The sequence below is a fragment of the Bubalus kerabau genome, chromosome 4 (assembly GCF_029407905.1).
Source record: "Bubalus kerabau isolate K-KA32 ecotype Philippines breed swamp buffalo chromosome 4, PCC_UOA_SB_1v2, whole genome shotgun sequence".
NCBI lineage: Eukaryota > Metazoa > Chordata > Mammalia > Artiodactyla > Bovidae > Bubalus > Bubalus kerabau.
Window position 1 is genome coordinate 177,698,282 of NC_073627.1, and position 19,881 is coordinate 177,718,162.

The 19,881-nt window shown below is 38.7% G+C and overlaps 1 long non-coding RNA gene and 1 pseudogene across 2 annotated transcripts in view; both read left to right on the plus strand.

Moving 5' to 3' along the window:
- Positions 1–19,881, plus strand: part of LOC129650715 (uncharacterized) — a 62,582-nt gene that overhangs the window by 10,842 nt on the left and 31,859 nt on the right. The window contains exons 2-3 of one of the 2 annotated variants that reach the window (XR_008713961.1): positions 5,832–5,916; positions 7,488–7,791. This is a non-coding gene — a long non-coding RNA (uncharacterized LOC129650715). The remainder of the gene's footprint in view (positions 1–5,831; positions 5,917–7,487; positions 7,792–19,881) is intronic. The other variant, XR_008713962.1, reaches the window with a different exon arrangement.
- On the plus strand, positions 231–349 carry LOC129651978 (uncharacterized; annotated as a pseudogene).

The window sequence follows — 19,881 nt, forward strand, 5'->3', positions numbered from 1 at the left end:
AAATATTGATTAAATGGAAGAATAATTTGACTGTTCAGTCACTGGGCAGAGCCTAGGTCTGCTTGTTCATCAGCTAATCACCAATATTATAGCTGAGGCTGTTACCTGTATCAACTTGAATGAAAGAGCGACTCGTTACGGGAAGCAGGCCCTCAATAGTAGCACTCCTAACATAGCGTATTGATCAAGGTCCAGTCAGGAGATAAAATGAATTCTTAAATTGAAAGGGAGTCCACGGCCGTACCACCCTGAATGGGCCCGATCTTATCTGATCTCAGAAGCTAAGCAGGGTCAGGCCTGGTTAATACTTGGATGGGAGACTGCCTGGGAATGCCAGGTGCTGTAGGCTTCAAAAAAAGAAAAAAAAAAATTGAAGGGTAAACTTTCAATATAAAAATTTATTAACTAGTAAATAAGGATTAGGGCTTCCCAAGTGCTGTTAGTAGTAAAGAACCTTCCTGCCAATGCAGGAGATTTAAGAGACATGTGTTTGATCTCTGGGTCAGGAAGATCCCCTGGAGGAGGGCATGGCAACCCACTCCAGTATTCCTGCCTGGAGAATCCCATGGACAGAGGAGACTGGCACGTCTGAAGTGACAGCACGCAAATAGGGAGTACCTGCTAAGAGGGGAAAAGAGAACTCTGAAGAATATAGTAATTGCAGAAAGAGGAGTCTTTGCAAAGTTCACCTCCAGTATCACAAAACCAGGTGGAGAAGGGTGGTTTTGGAGTTTAAATAATTTGATAAAAGTAATACTCACTGCTTAAGAACAGAGACCTGAGTATAGGAATATCTGGGTAAAAATTCAATGTAGGACCATAGATTTTGATTTCTAAATTTGGAGGGGCAGCGAACTCTTCAAAGGAGAGGTAGAATTAGAACTAGACTTTGGTAATCACATCAGTCTATAAGATGAATGGTTGCTGCTCTTAGTTGCTAAGTCATGTCCAACTCTTTTGCAGCCCCATGGACTATAGCCCACCAGACTCCTCTGTCCATGGGATTTTCCAAATAAGAATACTGGAGTGAATTGCCATTTCATTCTGTAGGGGTTCTTCCTGAATCAGGGATGGAACCCATGTATCCCACATAGCAGGGAGTTATTTACCACTGAGCCACTGCGAGAGCTTTTTTATAAGAAAAATACATATGATAATAATGTTATATGCAGAAAAATTTGATATAGATTTTAAAAACTAAAGACATAATTCAAAGTAACTTAATTAGAACTTTTTTCCCACTAAAAACTGTTTAAGATAGGTCTTGTGTTAGTTAACTCAATGGCTCAATAAATTATCAAGGACACAGATCTTTTAACATATTTCTCCTTGGCCACATCCAACATGTAAACTTGTCTCCTTATAAAATTTATCTCATGGATGCATTTTGTTTGCAGTTGTTCCAGTGATCATGTTGACTGACCTCTCCCAAAGACAGAAAAGGAATTGTCCTTTTCATGAGCTTCTTTTTAAGAGCAATGAATTTTTTTTTTTTCCCCCAGAACCTCTGCTTATGATCTTCTTGGCCAGCACCAAGCTCAAGGCTGTATTTAAACTAATAATTATTAAGGGTAATAGGACAGCCATATTGACTTAGACCCAACATGATTCAATCTTCATGGTGAGGTTGAGCATAATATTTATGGAACCACAAATGGGATTATTTTAGGAAATACAGGGATGCCTGTTGAATAGAAAATCAATAACATCCCTGCAATAGAAGATTTGCCCAAGGAATAGAACTTGGTGAGGGCAATTGTGCCCAAAAGAAGAGTTGATGAGAAGACACAGGTATTGGAAGCTATTAGACTTAATGAGGGAGTGGTTGACCCTTGAACAACATAGGTTTGAACTGTGCAGGTCCACATAGATCAGGTCAGTGCCCCTAACTCTCATGTTGTTCAAGAGTCAACAGTATTTCAAATCATCCCACTTAGCTGGACTATAGGTTGTGAAAGGGGAGAGTGAAGCACAAGACTGGTAAGTCATTTGGAACATGCTTACAGTACCGCTGATGCCAAGCAGTGGTTTTGGATGAATGAGAAAACTTTGGAAAATAGATGTTCAATTTGCAGTTATAATTACTGTACATGTTAAAAGTATGATTTCTCAAGTCCTGAACATGTTAAAACAGATACAATCTCTTTTACTACATTTGTAATTTTACAGAACCAAACAAAGATCTATATGGGCTTTCCAGTGATTAAGTGGTAAAGAATCCACCTGCAATACACAAGCCACAGGAGACTCGGGTTCAATCCCTGGGTCGGGAAGATCCCCTGGAGGAAGGCATGGCAACCCACTTCAGTATTCTTGCCTAGAGAATCCCATGGGCAGAGGAGCCTGGTAGATTAGAGTCAATAGGGTTGCAAAGAGTCAGACACAACTGAAGTGACTTAGCACACATGCACCCATAAAGGTCTATATAGAAATAAATAATAAAGTAAATATCAAGAAAATAAAAAAAAGCATTTAAATATTAAGAAAAAAAACATAATTTCACAACACTATAAAACTTGGGCCTGGGAATTTCCTGGCAATTCAGTGGTTAGGACTCTGCTCTTCTCCTGCTGGGGACACCGGTTCAATCCCTGGTTGGGGAACTAAGATCCACCATGCTGTGCTGTGCTGTGCATGATGCAACCAAAATAAAACAAAAGACTGAGGCCAAAAAGAATAGAAGAATTTGTTTTCCAAGCCAATAAAAGATCATTTTAATCAATAAATCATTATTTGATGAACATTCTCTATAATTTTTCCAAAATTATACTCACTAGCATTTTAGCTTCTCTGTACATTTCCTGATAAATGATACAGCTGAACTGTAGCCCGCCCTCCAATAAAAGATATAAACACACTGAATCAGTGAATGAGGCCTTATTTTGAAAAGGGGTCTTTGAAGATGTAATTAATGTAAAGATCTTGGGAAGCGACCATGCTGGCCTGAAATCCAATGACAAGCGTCCTTATAAGAGAGAGACAGAGGATGATTGGAGATGTGGACACATGGGCGAGGGAAAAAGTCATGTGGGATTGGAAGCAGAGATTAGAGTAATGGGTTTATAACCCAAGGAAGGGCAAAGCTTACTAGTAGCCTCCCAAAGCTGGTAAAGAAGCATGGACTAGGTTCTTCCTCAGAACTTCAAAGAAACCAACCTTACTAACACCTTGATTTCAGACTTCTTGCCTCCAAAACTGTGAGAGAATAAATTCTTATCATTTCAAGCCACCAAATTTTTGGTAATGTATTATGACAACCTTAGAAAATTATAATGACTTCATTACCCATTCATCTATTGATGAACACCTAGGCTGTTTCCCTATGTTGGCAATCGTAAATAATGCTGCAATAAACAGGGATGTACTATCTTCTAAAATTAATGTTTTTGTGTTCTTCAAATACCCAGAAGTGGAATAGCTGAGTCATAGGATAGTTCTATTTCTAATATTTTGAGGAATCTCCATACTGTTTTTACATCATGACTATGCCAATTTATAGTCCCACCAATAGTATATGACAATTCCCTGAACTCTACATCCTCTCCAACATTTGTTGTTTCTCATCTTTGGGGTAAATAGCTATTCTAACAGGTGTAAAAGGATATCTCATTGTAGTTTGTGTTTATATTTTCCTAATTATTAGAGGGGCTTCCCAGATGGCTCAGTGGTAAAGCATATGCCTGCCAAGCAGGAGATGCAGGAGATGTGGGTTCAATCCCTGGGTTGGGAAGATCCCCTGGCATAGGAAGTGGCAACCAATTCTGGGATTCCCAATTGCCTGGGAAATCCCTTTGAGAGAGGAGCCTGATGGTCTACAGTCCAAGGGGTCACAATAGTCAGACACGACTTAGTGACTAAACAACAACAAAAAATATTGAGACAGTGAACATCTTTTCATGCGCCTATTTGCTGTCTGCATGTCTTCTTTGAAAAAATGCTTACTCAGATCCTCTGTCCATTTTTTCAAATTGAGTTTCCCATTGTTGAGTTGTACGAGTATATTATATGTCTTGAATATTGACCCCATATGGGATATAAGATTTGCAAATATTTTCTCAATTCCAGTACACTAACTTTTAGTTTTCATTATTTTTTTTTTTTCACTATGAAGAGCAGAAACTTCTTTTTGTTGTTCAGTCCCTCAGTCATGGCCAACTCTTTGTGACTCCATGGACTGCCCCGTCATCATTTCCTGGATCTTGCTCAGACTCATGTCCATTGAGTTGGTGATGTCATCTAACCATCTTGTCCTCCATTGTCCCCTTCTCCTCCTGCCTTCAATCTTTCCCAGCATCAGGGTCTTTTCTAATGAGTCAGTTCTTCTCATCAGGTAGCCAAAGTATTGGAGCTTCAGCTTCAGCATCAGTCCTTCCAATAAATACTCAGATTTCCTTTAGTTTTTCTAAAGTCAATCCTAAAGGATGACTTTTTTCCTTTAGGAAAAAACATATTTTCAACTTCACAGACCTTTGTTGGCAAAGTAATGTCTCTGCTTTTTAATATGCTGTCTAGGTTGATCATAGCTTTTCTTCCAAGGAGCAAACGTCTTTTCATTCCATGCCTGCAGTCACCATCTTCAGTGATTTTGGAGCCCAAGAAAATAATGTCTGTCACTGTTTCCTTTGTTTCCCCATCTATTTGCCAGGAAGTAATGGGACCAGATGCCATGATCTTAGATTTTGAATGTTGAGTTTTAAGTCAGCTTTTTCACTCACCTCTTTCACCTTCATCAGGAGGCTCTTTAGTTCCTCTTTGCTTTCTTCCATAAGGGTGGGGTCATCTGCATATCTTATCTTTCATGTATATATCTTTGAGGTAATCCCATTTGTTCATTTTTCATGTTGTTTCCCTTGCCATTGGAATCAGTTCCAAAATGACATTGATAAGATCAATGTCAATTATTTTACCACTTAATTTTCTTCAAGGAATAATATTATATCAGGTCTTGAATTCCAGTTTTAATCAATTTTGGGTTAATTTTTGTGTATGTTATAAAATAGTGGGCTAAAATCATTCTTTTTGCATACAGTTGCCCAGCTTTCCCAACATCATTTATTGAAGAGCCTACTTTTTCTCAATTGCATATTCTTTGCTTCTTTGCCATAAGTCAATTGTCATAAATAAATATTAATTTTCCACATATGTGTGGCTTTATTTCTGGTTTCTCAGATCTTTTCCACTGATCTGTGTGTATGCTTCTCTGCAGGCACCATATCGTTTTGATTATTATAGTTTTACAGTATGGTTTGAAATCAGGGTGCATTATTTCTACAGCTTTGTTCTTAAGATTATTTTGGTTATTGAGGTCACTCGTGGTTTCACACAAATTTTAGAATTATTTGTTCTAGTTCTGTGAAAGGTGGCATTGGATTGTTGATAAGAATTGCACTGAATTTGCAGATTGCTTTGGGTACTGTGGACATTTAATAATATGAATTCTTCCAACCCCTAAGCACAGAACATGTTTTCACTCATTTGTGTCTTCTTAGGTTTCATCAGCATCTTACCGTTTTCAGTATACAGGTCTTTATTTTCCTTGGTTAAATTTATTTGTAGTTATTTTATCGTCTTTTATGAAATTGTAAATGAAATTGTTCTCTTACTTTTTACTTCTGATAGTGTGTTTAGTGTGTAGAAACACCATAGCTTTCTGTATATAGATTCTATATCCTGCGACTTTGCTGAATGTATCAGTTGTGAGAGTGGTTTGCTGGAGCATTCAGGGTTTTCCATATATAGTGTCTTGTCTCTGCACATAGTGACAGTTTTGCTTCTTCCCTTCCAATTTGGATTCCTTTCATCTCTTTTTCTTGCTTAATTGCTGTGGCTAGGACTTCCAACACCATGTCGAATAGCAGTGGAAAGAGTGAGAATCCTTGTCTTATCCTCAGAGGGAAAGGTTTCAGCTTTTTACTGGTAAGTATGATATTAGCTGCAGGCTTGTCACATGTGACCTTCATTAAGTTGAGGTATGTTCCCTCTGTGCCCACTTTGTCTTTTAGTTACTAGGGACCCATAAAAACTTTTATCTAAAGGAACCACACTGAGTACCTAACATGTATCTGATTGAACAATTACAGTTTAGGGACAGGATATACTACTTTTCATGAACGCAATCTATTATTTTTCACAACAAAGTTACAATGCGTGAACAGTTTAACGTGAGCTGGGACGTGTATTGCTCTAGCATTCCAAGGATGTCGGTGTGAACGTACTTGAGAACGTATGGAGCACTGGGAACCGCAGTCTTTCTGTGCAGCTCCAAATATGCTATTACATATTTTCCGATTTCCTTTTTTCCCCAGAGCAGAGTTAGTTTCTCCCATATGTGTCACTGCAACCTAATGAACAGGCCTCTGTGGCAAACATTATTAATGTTAAAAAAAAAAAAAAAAAGAAAAGGAAAAAAGTTGTTGGAAGAAAGGGACCAGTCTCTCTCTTACTGGTTAGCTGTCAGTTCTCCAGGGTTTCTTTCTCTTCTATATAAGACTAAAATATGACATAGCTAAGGACCCCTGCAGAGAGAGTAGAGAAAAAAACAGATGGTATAGTTGGCCTAGGAAAGCAGGTACCACAGAGAATTTGAGCAGACTCTTGTAGTGTGAAAGAAATGATAAAACATGAAAGGCATGAATTTTAGAGAGACAGAATTCAGGCTCTGAAAGTTATTTAGTATTGGATAATCTTGACCAAGTGCTTTACTATAGCGGGCCTCACTGTTTCTATCTTTAAAATGGAGGTAATACCCACCTCACAGGAGTATGCTGAGAATTAAATGATATGAAGATATGATTCTCTTGGTATATACTTCATCTATCTATGTAGAGGTTGGAGGTAGAAAAAAAATAGAAAGGACGCATTAGTGGTAACTCTTTCTATGTTTGGGTTTTTAAAATACAGTCACATATCCCTGTACTCAGGGAATGCTACATCTTTTTAAGACTCACAAAGTCTTCTCCAGTCACACTTAAACCAAACTAGAAGCAAATGAGACAGAACTGGAATCCCTAATTTACTAGTTTACAATAAAAGATTAAGCAAGTCATTTTATGTAGCTGAGCTGTGGTTTCTTTGTCTAAAAGGAGAAAGAGAATCCTTTAAGACTAAAATATTTTAATCATATTTAAGCTCATTGTGAAATCTCCCTCCTCCTGGCACTTAGAATTAAAAGTATGTATTAGTTCATAAAAACTTTTTCAATATTTTCAGTCCTTTTTTGCACAGATGTGGTTCATCTTCCCATTCTGCTTTGAACACTTACTGTGTGTTCAACTGAACAACTGATTTTAATGTTTATAGTGACCTGATAAAGAAGGGAAAATTATTATCCTTACATTTCAAATGAGGAAACTGAGGCTTGAAGACAGAAAGTAGCTTTCTGAAGGTTTTGTAAGTAATAAATTGGAGTTAAGATTTGAAACCATAACTGTTCTCTGACTTAAATCCTACACTTATTAGATCTGCATTCAATTTCTTTGATCCTTGAGGGCAGGTGCGCAGTGTCCCTCATCTGTACACCCTTGAATAGACAGATTGTGTCTTCCCATGAGGACTTCCCAGATGCTCAGTGGTAAGGAATCCGCCTGCCAATGTAGGAGACATGGATTGGATCCCTGGTTCAGGAAGATCCTCTGGAGGAGGAATCGGCAACCCACTATAGTATTCTTGCCTGGAAAATTCCATGGACAGAGGAGCCTGATGGGCTACAGTTTATAGGATCGCAAAGAGTCAGACATGACTGAGCACATATGCACAACACCCCATGAGGAGAGGTGGAGGAGAAAAAATTCAGTAAGTAGCCTGATTCTACTCTTTTTTTTTTTTTTTTTTTTTTTTTTATAAACTGGGCTATGGTGGGAACTCAACATTCAGAAAACTAAGATCATGGCATCTGGTCCTATCACTTCATGGCAAATAGATGGGGAAACAGTGGAAACAGTGACAGACTTTATTTTTCTGGCTCCTTTTTTTGGCTTTTTTTTTGGCTCTAAAACCACTGCAAATGGTGACTGCAGCCATGAAATTAAAAGACACTTACTCCTTGGAAGAAAAGTTATGACCAACCTAGATAGCATATTAAAGAACAGAGATATTACTTTGCCAAAGCTATAGTTTTTCCAGGAGTCGTGTATGGATGTGAGAGTTGGACTATAAAGAAAGCTGACTGCCAAAGATTTGATGCTTTTGAACCATGGTGTTGGAGAAGACTCTTGAGAGTCCCCTTGAACTGAAGGGACATCTAACCAGTGCATCCTAAAGGAGATCAGTCCTGAGTGTTCATTGGAAGGACTGATGTTGAAGCTGAAACTTTAATACTTTGGCCACCTGATGCAGAGAGCTGACTCACTGGAAAAAACCCTGGTGCTGGGAAAGATTGAAGGCAGGAGGAGAAGGGATGACAGAGGATGAGATGGTTGGATGGCATCACTGACTTAATGGACATGACTTTGAGTAAAGTTTGGGAGTTGGTGATGGACAGCGAGGCCTGGTATGCTGCTGTACATGGGATCACAAAGAGTCAGACATGACTGAGCTACTGAACTGAACTAAACTGATGGTGGGAAGACTTTTAAGAATCGGGATCATAAGAATATTGGGTTTGAATTCTGACACTGACCTTGAATAAGTCACTCAGCTACTCTGAGCCTTTCTAAAATGAAGGAGGTAGCACCATATAGAACTTTGGAATCCTCATCAATAAAATAGGGTTGTGACAGTCTATCCTATAGACTTGTCGCCAAGATTTTTGTGTCAAAAACTTTTGATGTAAAAATCTTGGGAATGTGTCTGGAGTGTGGGGAGTGCTCAATAAATAAGTCCCAGATATTGTCATTGTTCATGGAAGCCTGGCGTGCTGCAGTCCATGGGATGGCAAAGAGTTAGACATGACTGAGCCACTGAACAACAAGATATTGTTCCTAATGATTGTGAATGATACTTTGAACCTTCCAGACCCTCAGTGTCTTGGATTTCATGTCTTTTGATGTGTTTCAAAACACCGCAGTACCTCCGTTGTCTAGAGATTTTCAGCAGGGAAAGGAGGACGATTAATCTAAGCCTGAAGAAATTGCATTTGTAGCAAAAAGCACTAATTCTGTCATCACCAGAGCTGGAGCTAACTCAGTAGCATATTGTCAGAGTGGAAGAAGACCAGCCATGTGGGAAAGTGTGTATTGCTCGGTGGTGTTGATTGCTGAGGACTTTGTGGTGGATGAAACAGTCAACTAGAATCAGAAGATGTTGGCCCGATTTTGTTCCTGGTGTTAACCAACTGTTCAGCCTTAGACAAGTCTCCACCTCTTTGAGCTTTGGTCTTCTCATGGTGAAATGAAGGTATTAATATTAATTTCATAGGGCTTTTGTAAGACTAAGTGAGAAGGTAGATAATACAGAGCCTGGCATACGTTAGGAATTTAAGTACTTATGGGAAGTCAGTTTGCAATCTTTTATTCGCACTTAAGCAACTTCTGACACCTTTCAGAGAAGTCGAGACAATATGTTCACAGAAAAATAGAATTTTCAATTTGAGCAGCACTCTCAAGATAATGTTATCCCACCTTCCCCCATACTTTTCATTTACCTGTGTTTGTTCAGTCAATTATTTATTCAACAAACATAGAATGTCTGTTCTGTATAAAACAGGGGAAGGGGAAGCAGAGCAGGGAGCATTCACCTTCTCTTTGTCTACCTGGTCTTCATTCCTTCGCAAGGGAAGGAAGCAGAAATCTTTCAGATTGCAAGAGACATGTAGGACCGTGTTCACAGCTAGACAGAAATGCTGTATATTAAACCATTATGCTCCATTTTATGCTCTTCTACCGTCTCCCCATCCCAGATTTATGTGATTGGTGTTATTTAAAAGGACAGATAATTTTATGTGGGGTCTAGGCAAGCAGGCTGTGCCCACTCTTAGCAAAACCACATAAGTGGACTGACCACAGCTTAGGTTCCTGTACTATGATGCTAGTCATATGATATTTGGCAAAACTAATACAATTATGTAAAGTTTAAAAATAAAATTAAATTAAAAAAATAAAATAAAATGAAATCCATCTCAAAAAAAAAAAAAAAAAGTTTCAAGATCTAGTGATTGACTTGCAGTCAGCTTCAACCTGGCTCTATAGGAGCCCCATGTTGTAATAAACATGGCATAAACCGTTCCTTTAAAAAAATATTATTCTTATTTGATTGATGTTTATCTTATAACTTTCTTGAAATGAAAACTATTTGGCAACAAAAAGAATTAGGTATTTCTATATCCTCTAATCCACAGGTCCTCACTTGGGAGAAGGGTGGCATTTTCCAGTGTGTGATGATATTTTGGTTATCACAGTTGGATGGGAGATGCTATTGGAATCTAGTAGGTAGAGACTAGGGATCTTGTTGCACTATCTACATTACATAAGAGAAGATCCTTCAAACAGAGAATTGTTGAGTTGGCCAAAAATTTTGTTCAGGCTTTCCTGGAACATCTTCCAGAAGATATTACAGACAAACTCGAGTGAACTTTTTGGCCAATGCAATATATACCTCAGAGGGTGCTACAAACTAACATAGAACTTTACTAACAAATATCACGGGTCCTACTTACCAGACATTTACAGTCTAGAGCAATCTAGCTTCTCAGAGTGTGGTCTCTAAGGACCACAGGAAAGTAGCCTTGGCATTCACCAGAAAGTCATTAGAAGTGCAAATTCTTGGTCCCTACCTCAGACCTGCTGAATCCTAGGATGTCCCCCAGAAATCTGTGGTTTATAAGCCCTCCATGTGCTTCTAATGTTTCTTAAAATGTGAAAACCACTAATTCAGGCCCTGGTAAGAATGGAATGGCAAGTATGAGCAATGGGTAACATTAAGAGGAGGAGTGGTAGGAAAAACTGGGATCAAATGGGTTATGGATTTAAATAGTTTTGAACAGCAGACTTAACTGATCCAAGTGAATTTTAAGATCACCAATCTAGCAATAAGGATGATACTCTTACGAGTCAAGAAAGTGTTATTAATAACAGACAACGGAAATGGTGTGCAATAACAAGGAACTAAGTAGAAAGGTAAAACCTTTTTAGGATAAATATGGTAATGTCTCATGTTTATTTTCATATTTTTGTATCAGCCACTGCACTAAGTTTTACAGAATTGGGGGAGGGAAAAGATACATTTTTACACAAGAATTCAGGGCACCTATGTCATGTAGACACACGCCTACAACTATGGGAAAAAACAGAACGAACACTCATAAACCAAAGAGCCCAAGAGAGAGATTTCAAGCCTCACTAGTCTTCAGAGATCAGAAGTCCATCTCAAAGCCATGGTATATGGCCAGAAATCCAAGAATCAGGAAGAGAAGAGCAAGGGCAGTGGGCTAATGTACATGAGGATGTAGCAAAGGCAGGATTAGGTGCTGCAACAATGTGTCGGATAGGAGCAGCATCTGGTATGCTTGCCCTAATCGTACTGCTTCCCATTTTAACTCCATAGTCCACTCTAGAGAGATGATTATCTTGTTCACATTTATCCAATGGCATACAGATGGATACCTCCAGGAAAGGGAGTTTTATGAGAATTACGATTTTATAAGAGGTTGTTCTTTTACCAAACTAAAATACCCTGGCTAAGTTGTCTGGGATATTCTATGTCTGCAATCTGGATCTATGTGGAATAAACTCCTTTTTCTACGCCCAGCCTTCAATTATTTAAAGCTGTCTTTTAAGTTTCCTCAATTTGTTTATATCAACAGAATATTCACCTTTAAATATTCCTCATGCTTCATTCATATTTAAATATTTCCCATATTTCATTTCATATTTCCTTCCTCAATATTCCCCCGCTATCAATTGAGTTGCTTTCCTTTGGATATGCATCAATTCAATTATGTGATCTAATGCCAGGCTCCAGAACTGAACCCAATATCCCCGATAGAATTGTGATAGTATGGAAAAATGCTGCAATTATGTGCCCTATTACTCTGACACTATATTTCTATTAATGAGCCCAGGCCAGATACTTGGATGGTGACCAGAGTGTGATCTCTATTACCCATACCAGGCTTGTATTTCCTCAAAGGCAACTGAAAATTTTCAGAGACGTTGGAGACCTCTCCTGAAGCTGCATAATTATATATATTTTTAAATGCGTTCAATTTCCTATGACAAGCTGGAAGTGTCTAAAGATGGCAAAGTGAAGGAGATAAATAGATTATTGATCGGACAGGCTTGTAATTCCTTAGTGAATTGGATTTAGTTTCTTCATTGAGTTCAGGTCAATGCAATAAATCTTCTAGAAAATCAATGCAACAGAGAGTCCTATGAGCTAGACTTGAAGACATTTCCCTGGCTGCTTCAGGGCTGGGAATGGTGCAAAATGATTCCATGAGGGAATCAAATACTGGATATGTGGGGGAAGCATCTGAGCGAAGTCAAGAGACTTGGACATTCTTAAATTGACCACTGTCATATATGTGACCTTAATCACAAAGTCACTTCACTGATCATCCTATACATTACAATGACAAAATTAGACCATGCAAACAATTCTCTATACTGTTTTTTACTCCTCTGAGTGGAGAAGAGCAGGACAACTACTAAAATAAACAACTCCAAAATTCGGTGACTTGACACAATGAAAGGTTATTCTCATTATAACAAATATTCGAATGTGGGTTCTGTCTCAGGTAGTTCATCCTTAAGCAGTTCTTTGGGAGCTCAGGTGCTCTGGCTTTTCATATCTTACAACTCTGCTGTTACACAGAGCCTTGATGTACATTGCTTCCAACCTACCTTGACTAACACAGATACTTAAAGAAGGTAATGTAAAAATAGAGTGTGAAAGGGTGGATAGAAACAATTACAAAACCTTTTGAAAATGCATTCCAGCTTCTGAAATGAGCCCATCTATCTCCATATTTATAAAGAACCAAAAAAAAAAAAAAAAACAAAAATCTTAGAAAGGCGATATTGACATATAAATAATTTCAGTTGGCTTACCTAAACGCCACCTCAGTCTCCAGTGAAACCTATTCAAAAGTCTGATAAAAGTGGGCCACCAGAAGGAAAAGTTGAAATTTAGAGAGAAAAATGGTAGTGAGGGTGTTTAAACAGATGCACTGTAGATAATTGCATTTTAAAATTGTCTTTTTGGTAATTCTTTGTTGAGATGCTCCATTTGTTTTACCATATTTATCCACTTTATTTTGCATAGAAAAAGTACATGACTGTTTAAAGGCTGTGGCAAAACTTATTCTAACCTGGCATAGTCACAAAAGGCATTGGAAGAGGACACAGAAATAAATTGAACTTGAAGCTTTGAGAAAGTGGGAAGAAAACAGAGGATCAAGGTGCAGAAAAATGGAGCCAGACTGAGTAATATCCAATTTGGTAAACCCTTAACTTCTCAGGATATCATAAAGTCTAATGTCTAGAGTCCATAATATTTACACATGACTCACTCTTAAATGCGTACAACAACATTCCAGTGAATTAACACAGCACAAGTTTACTTCTTACTCACATGATGATCCAATGTGAGTATTCTTAGTCCTTGGTGCTGAATTGGTTTCCTATTGCTGCTCTAACATTACCAGAACTTAGGATCTTAAAACAACATTCATCTGCCCTCTTTTATATTCCCGAGGCTGCATTCCTTCTGAAGGCGCTGAGCAATAGTAGTCTGTTTTCTTGCCTTTGCTAGTTTCTAGAGGTTGTCTGAGTCCCTCAGCTCATGAACCTGTGTCACTCATTCCAACCTCAGTTTCTGTAGTCATATCTCCTTCTTATACTCTTGACTCGCCTCCTTCCTGTAAGAATCCTTGTCATCAACCTGGGCTCACTCAGATAATCCAGGAGCATCTGTCCATCTCAAGATCCTCAATCTGAGCAAATCTGTGAAGTCCATTTGCCATAGAAGTTAACATATTCACAGACTCCAGGGATTAGGACATCAAGTCTTTGAAGGGAGAGGACATAGATGTCATTATTTTGCCTGTGATTAGGACCAAGGATATGGAAGGATTTGCCAACTTCAGTAAAAGGCTTCCAAGGTAGCCCTGGGTATCAACATCCAGCTGAAAAGTGGAAAAAAAGGAGAAATAACTGCACCTGGAAGGATTTATGCCACTGGACTGACAAAAACCTACAGTATGTACACTAACGCTGGCTTTCTTCTTTTCTTTCTGGTTATATGGAAAACTCCAAGTTACATGCTTTGTCCACGGACTTAAGAGAGAATTAAAAATTGATGGTGTTACCTAAGAAGGGAGCACAGAGAAGAGACAGTGGCAGTGGGGAATGGAGAAGAAGAAGCACAGGCACCGTGAATCATAACAAGAAGAAAATGTGCTTGGATTTAACGGTTTGTTTTCCCATATTTTCAAGGGTGGCTGAGATTTTCTTACAGTGGCACCAGCAGGCTTTCGCTGCTTGTGGCCTCCCCAAAATAGATCCTGAGTACCCTGGGGCCCATCTGCAGTGAGAGTCAGTTAGTGACACATGACAGCTATTCCTTGAAATGTGCTCGGTGAATCACACAGCTCACAGCGGCTGTGCAGTGGGGCTTACTGGCCTGAAAATGACTTTCTCTCTTCCCTTCAACCCCCATCATCAGCTTGGGAATCTATCTTGGGATACATATGTTTATTCTTTTCTCTGGAATCATTATTGCAGTTGTAGCCCCAATGCTCAAATCCTTGTACCTCTCTGGAGAGGAGCGGTGTCACCTGGAATTGGTTGATCACATCACAGAGATCCAGGAAACCCCCAACGTCTGCTGAGTGTTTAGCCCCCCAAGACTGTCTAGTAGATACGGTTTCTGTGATTTCTGTGACTCACTCTGTGTTTTGGAATGGTATATTCTGTTTTATCATTATTTAAGCATATTTGATTTGCACAATGTGCTTATTTGGAAATGGAGGCCGATATATTCGGCATGTCTAGGTCCCTTTCAATGAATGAATGATGTTCAGTCTTTCTTTATCCACCCCTTCCCCCACTATCTCCAAACCTCTTTCTTAATAAGAGCTATGTGGAGGTGTCTGTTCACAAAGTAGATAATGAGGTCTGTCTACAAAAATTCTGACTCACCAGGTTCAAATCAAAGAGTTTACGTTTCTCACTAACAACACCCAGGTTTATTCTAATTTTCAGGCAGCTTTTGCAAATACTACAGGCATATTTTAAAAGTCAGGATGGATTTTTGTGCCAGATATCTGGATTTAAACCAAAGCTCTTGAATTTACCAGTTAGAGCACATGGCCCAATTCCTTAATATTTATGTATCATGCTGATAAATACGTCAGTTCAGTTCAGTCGCTCAGTCGTGTCTGACTCTTTGCAACCCCATGAATCGAAGCACGCCAGGCCTCCCTGTCCATCACCAACTCCCAGTGTTCATTCAGACTCACGTCCATCGAGTCAGTGATGCCATCCAGCCATCTCATCCTCTGTCGTTCCCTTCTCTTCCTGCCCCCAATCCCTCCCAGCATCAGAGTCTTTTCCAATGAGTCAACTCTTCGCATCAGGTGGCCAAAGTACTGGAGTTTCAGCTTTAGCATTATTCCTTCCAAAGAAATCCCAGGGCTGATCTCCTTCAGAATGGATTGGTTGGACCTCCTTGCAGTCCAAGGGACTCTCAAGAGTCTTCTCCAACACCACAGTTCAAAAGCATCAATTCTTCAGCACTCAGCTTTCTTCACAGTCCAATTCTCACATCCATACATGACCACTGGAAAAACCATAGCCTTGACTAGATGGATCTTTGCTGTCAAAGTAATGCCTCTGCTTTTTAATATGCTGTATAGGTTGGTCATAACTTTTCTTCCAAGGAGTAAGCGTCTTTTAATTTTGTGGCTGCAGCCACCATCTGCAGTGATTTTCAGTTCAGTTCAGTTCAGTCGCTCAGTCGTGTCCGACTCTTTGCGACCTCATGAATCGCAACACACCAGGCCTCCCTGTCCATCACCAACTCCCAGAGTTCACTCAGACTCATGTCTAACACTGTTTCCATTGTTTCCCCATCTATTTCCCATGAAGTGATGGGACAAGATGCCATAATCTTCATTTTCTGAATGTTGAGCTTTAAGCCAACTTTTTCACTCTCCACTTTCACTTTCATCAAGATGCTTTTTAGTTCCTCTTCACTTTCTGTCATAAGGGTGGTGTCATCTGCATATCTGAGGTTATTGATATTTCTCCTGGCAATCTTGATTCCATCTTGTGCTTCTTCCAGCCCAGCGTTTCTCATGATGTACTCTGCATAGAAGTTAAATAAGTAGGGTGACAATATACAGCCTACCCAAATCCAATTCTCAGATTATGTCTTCTTCATCGCAGGAGACATTTGCACAAAAGACATGATAACTGGTATGTTTACTGAGTTTTATTCTACTGGGTATGCTTTGAAAATTTAAAAAGAAAAAGAAAAGATTCACATTGTCTGAAGTAGTCAGGTGTATGCATGACAGAAAAGAATAACTTTAAAATGATCTCAGAGAAGACATAGACTCTGAGCAGGCAAGCATTTTAAATTAGAGCAGAAAGACATTCTCCCAGTGAAACTTCGAAGGACTCTCAGATCATCCAGCCATTGTTGGATCATCTTAGATCATCTGGCCATGCTCCCTGGTAGTGGCTATCTGGATTGATGGAGAAGGGGACGGCAGAGGATGGGATGTTTACATAGCATTGCCAACTCAATGGACATGAGTTTGAGCAAACTCTGGAAGATAGTGGAAGACAGAGGAGTCTGATGTGCTATGTGATACAGTCCATGGGGTTGCAAAGAGTTGTAGCCCTAGCAACTGAACAACAACATTGAAAGGCTGGTATTTCTAATTTCATTCACTACTATTTGATTTCCTTTTATTTACTCTATCCAGTCTCTACCCTTCTCAAGAATCACCTTTCAGACTCCTAGTTTGACCATCAATGGATTTATCTCCCAGCCTACAAACCATTAATGACCACCACTCTCTACCATGCACCTCTGATGGATTATATGGCATTGGCCCTTTCTGTTGACATTTTGGATGCTAGCTATACTGCTGCTGCTGCTAAATCACTTCAGTTGTGTCCGACGCTGTGACCCCATAGACGGCAGCCAACCAGGCTCCCCCGTCAACACTTATATGTGACACTGGTCTGGACATTTTTCATGAATTAATCCACTCAATCTTCACAACGAATGCTATCATTAATTTCAATTTACAAACTAGAAAACAGAGCCCTAGAGAGTTATGGAGTTGGGGAGTGAACTCCGGGAGTTGGTGATGGACAGGGAGGCCTGACGTGCTGCTATTCATGGGGTCGCAAAGAGTCGGACACGACTGAGCGACTGAACTGAACTGACTGACACTTTATAGTACAAATCCTAAAAAAAAAAAAAAAAAAACAACTTAATTAAAGAGAGAATTGCTAATGTCCCCTGCCAATGATTCCCAAGATATGTACATTTTAAAAGAAGAGTTTATTAGTATAATGTAGGGGTAAATAATATTTTAACCTAGGTAACCAGGTAATGATTTCTTTACAGTGTCTTTTGGAGAGGAGGATCTTCCTGTTTAAACAATGGCTTGGGGATTTTTTATCCTTTTTGGCAAAGGGGTCTAACCATATGCATATAACTCTCAAGTTATTGTTACACATGAACCCAGAGCTGCCTTATAGACTATCTAACTCCTTCCTTCAACTCATCTGAGGCAACTGCACTCTGCACATTACAAGCAGTTTGCTGGGATCATGTGATTGAAAGTATTTGGGGCTTCTGAAACCCAATCCTGCCTGACACCCAGGTGATAATGAGTCACTACCATTTCTGTTATTTTCCGTTCACAAAGCTCTGGGTGAAAAAAGCATTAGAATTTGCTGAAAAAATAGAAGCTTTCATCCCACATATCCAGTCCTCATTTCCCTAAAATTTTTCTTCCAAGAACAAAGAAGTAGCAAGGAAGACACCAGAAAAGCAGGAATTTGAGACATGTGTCTGGTGAACAAACAAGAAAATGCAGGTCAAAAAGTAATCACTGATGAAAAATTAAAACTCTATTTTCTCTTCTTTTTCCCTCTATACATCGCTTGCCTATAAACAGCAAAGAGTTCTGAAAACACAGCAAGGCAACGCTCTCTGAACTAAGGCATCAGTTTTTGAAAAACATTATGCTATTATAAGACTAGAGAATGAAATACAACATAAAGGCAAAATTACTGTGAGAATCATACATATAATCATATATATACACACACACATATATACCCCTCACAGTCACATGTCTTTCTATTCTATTTGGAGCTAAAAATTGGGAGCAAGAAAAACTGTAGCAGGAAAATTGAATTGAACAAAATTTCTGGGTCTAATCACAGGGCACATTTGAGATTGTATTTTCCATCAATCTTGGGACCATTAAACCAAACATGCAATATTTCATTAATTTTATCTTAGATTCAGTTGGGAGAAGAATGTGGTTAGAGAGAGGTATGGTTTTAGAGTGTCTAAAAGGACCTTGATAGTATTTAAATGTTTTTAAGAAAGCTTCTCTGTTTGCCTGTCTCATTTCTCAGTCTCACCTGTCTCCATAGATTCTACTGGGGTTTGTACTAGAATCTCAGCCACATGGTGATGGAGATAGGATGGGATTATTCAAAATTCTAATACCAGTATCCACCAAGATTCCTGACACATATGATATGATATGATTGATACATGCTATATTGAATTGATTAATATTACATTGAATCAACCCATGTTAAATTAATTGAAGAATGCCTGTTAAATCTACATTCTCTGTCTTAATCATTGCCAACCTTGGCACACAAGTGACTGCTTCTTGTCTCTTTTATGTCTCAGTTCCAAAACTTAAATCCTTTCAATACATTGTTTAAATCAATTAAATCCCCCCAAATTCTTCCAGTGGCTACCACTGCTTATAGAATAATCTCTAAATAACTTACTATGAGCTTTAAGGACCTATGAAGTCTTTGTTTTAAATTCATTTATTGACTTATTTATTATTATTCCTTTTCCTCAATTTTTACTGAATAATATAGCCATGTTCAATTACCATTTTCTCTTCAACATACTGATTTTTCACACCTATATATGATACCTATGCCATATATTTTCCTATATATACTATATATTTGTATATATGTCTTGTGTTTGCAATTTTCTCCCTGGATGTCTTTCAAATCTACAACTTTTAAATCCCTGTTCCTTCTTTACCAGTTCAAATACTACTTTATTGTTGAATACTTTCCTTCTTCTCTAAAAGGAAGACTAATTTCTCTTTTATCCGTGGTTCTGCAGTACTTCCTACTAAATTTTAGTGTAGTATTTTCATATTTCATTTTTTTAAAGATTATTCCATCTAGCCTGCTGGACTCTGATTTCATGAGAGAACCATGCATTTTAATCATCTTTAGCTCTCCTATTCAATATCCATTATAGCCTGTGATGGACGGGTATTCAAATAGCCTTCTAATTCCTGAGAGGTATATTTTAAAGCCAATGTTTACAGACTCTGAATCTCTTGGGAGTCACCCACGTAACATACACAATTATTCAAGTTAAGCAAAGATGTTAACAAATAAGACAGTACTTGCCTCATCTAAGGGAGCAAATGTACTCTTCCAAGGGATTGCTGCCCTATGGAAATGGGGCCATTACTGCTGTGTCTTCAAAAACAGCCAATAACTGAAGTTTTAGTTGAAATGTCTAAACTTTTAGACAAATATGTAGGCCACAGTGGTCTGGATTCAGCAAGTGGACAGCCAATTTGCAATCCATACCCTAATTTATGCAAGATTGATTTTTGCCTGCATGTTATCCATGTAGTCAAGGAGTGGGGCTTTTGAAATATACTTCAGATACTTTAGTCACTGGAATCCTCTCTTAGAG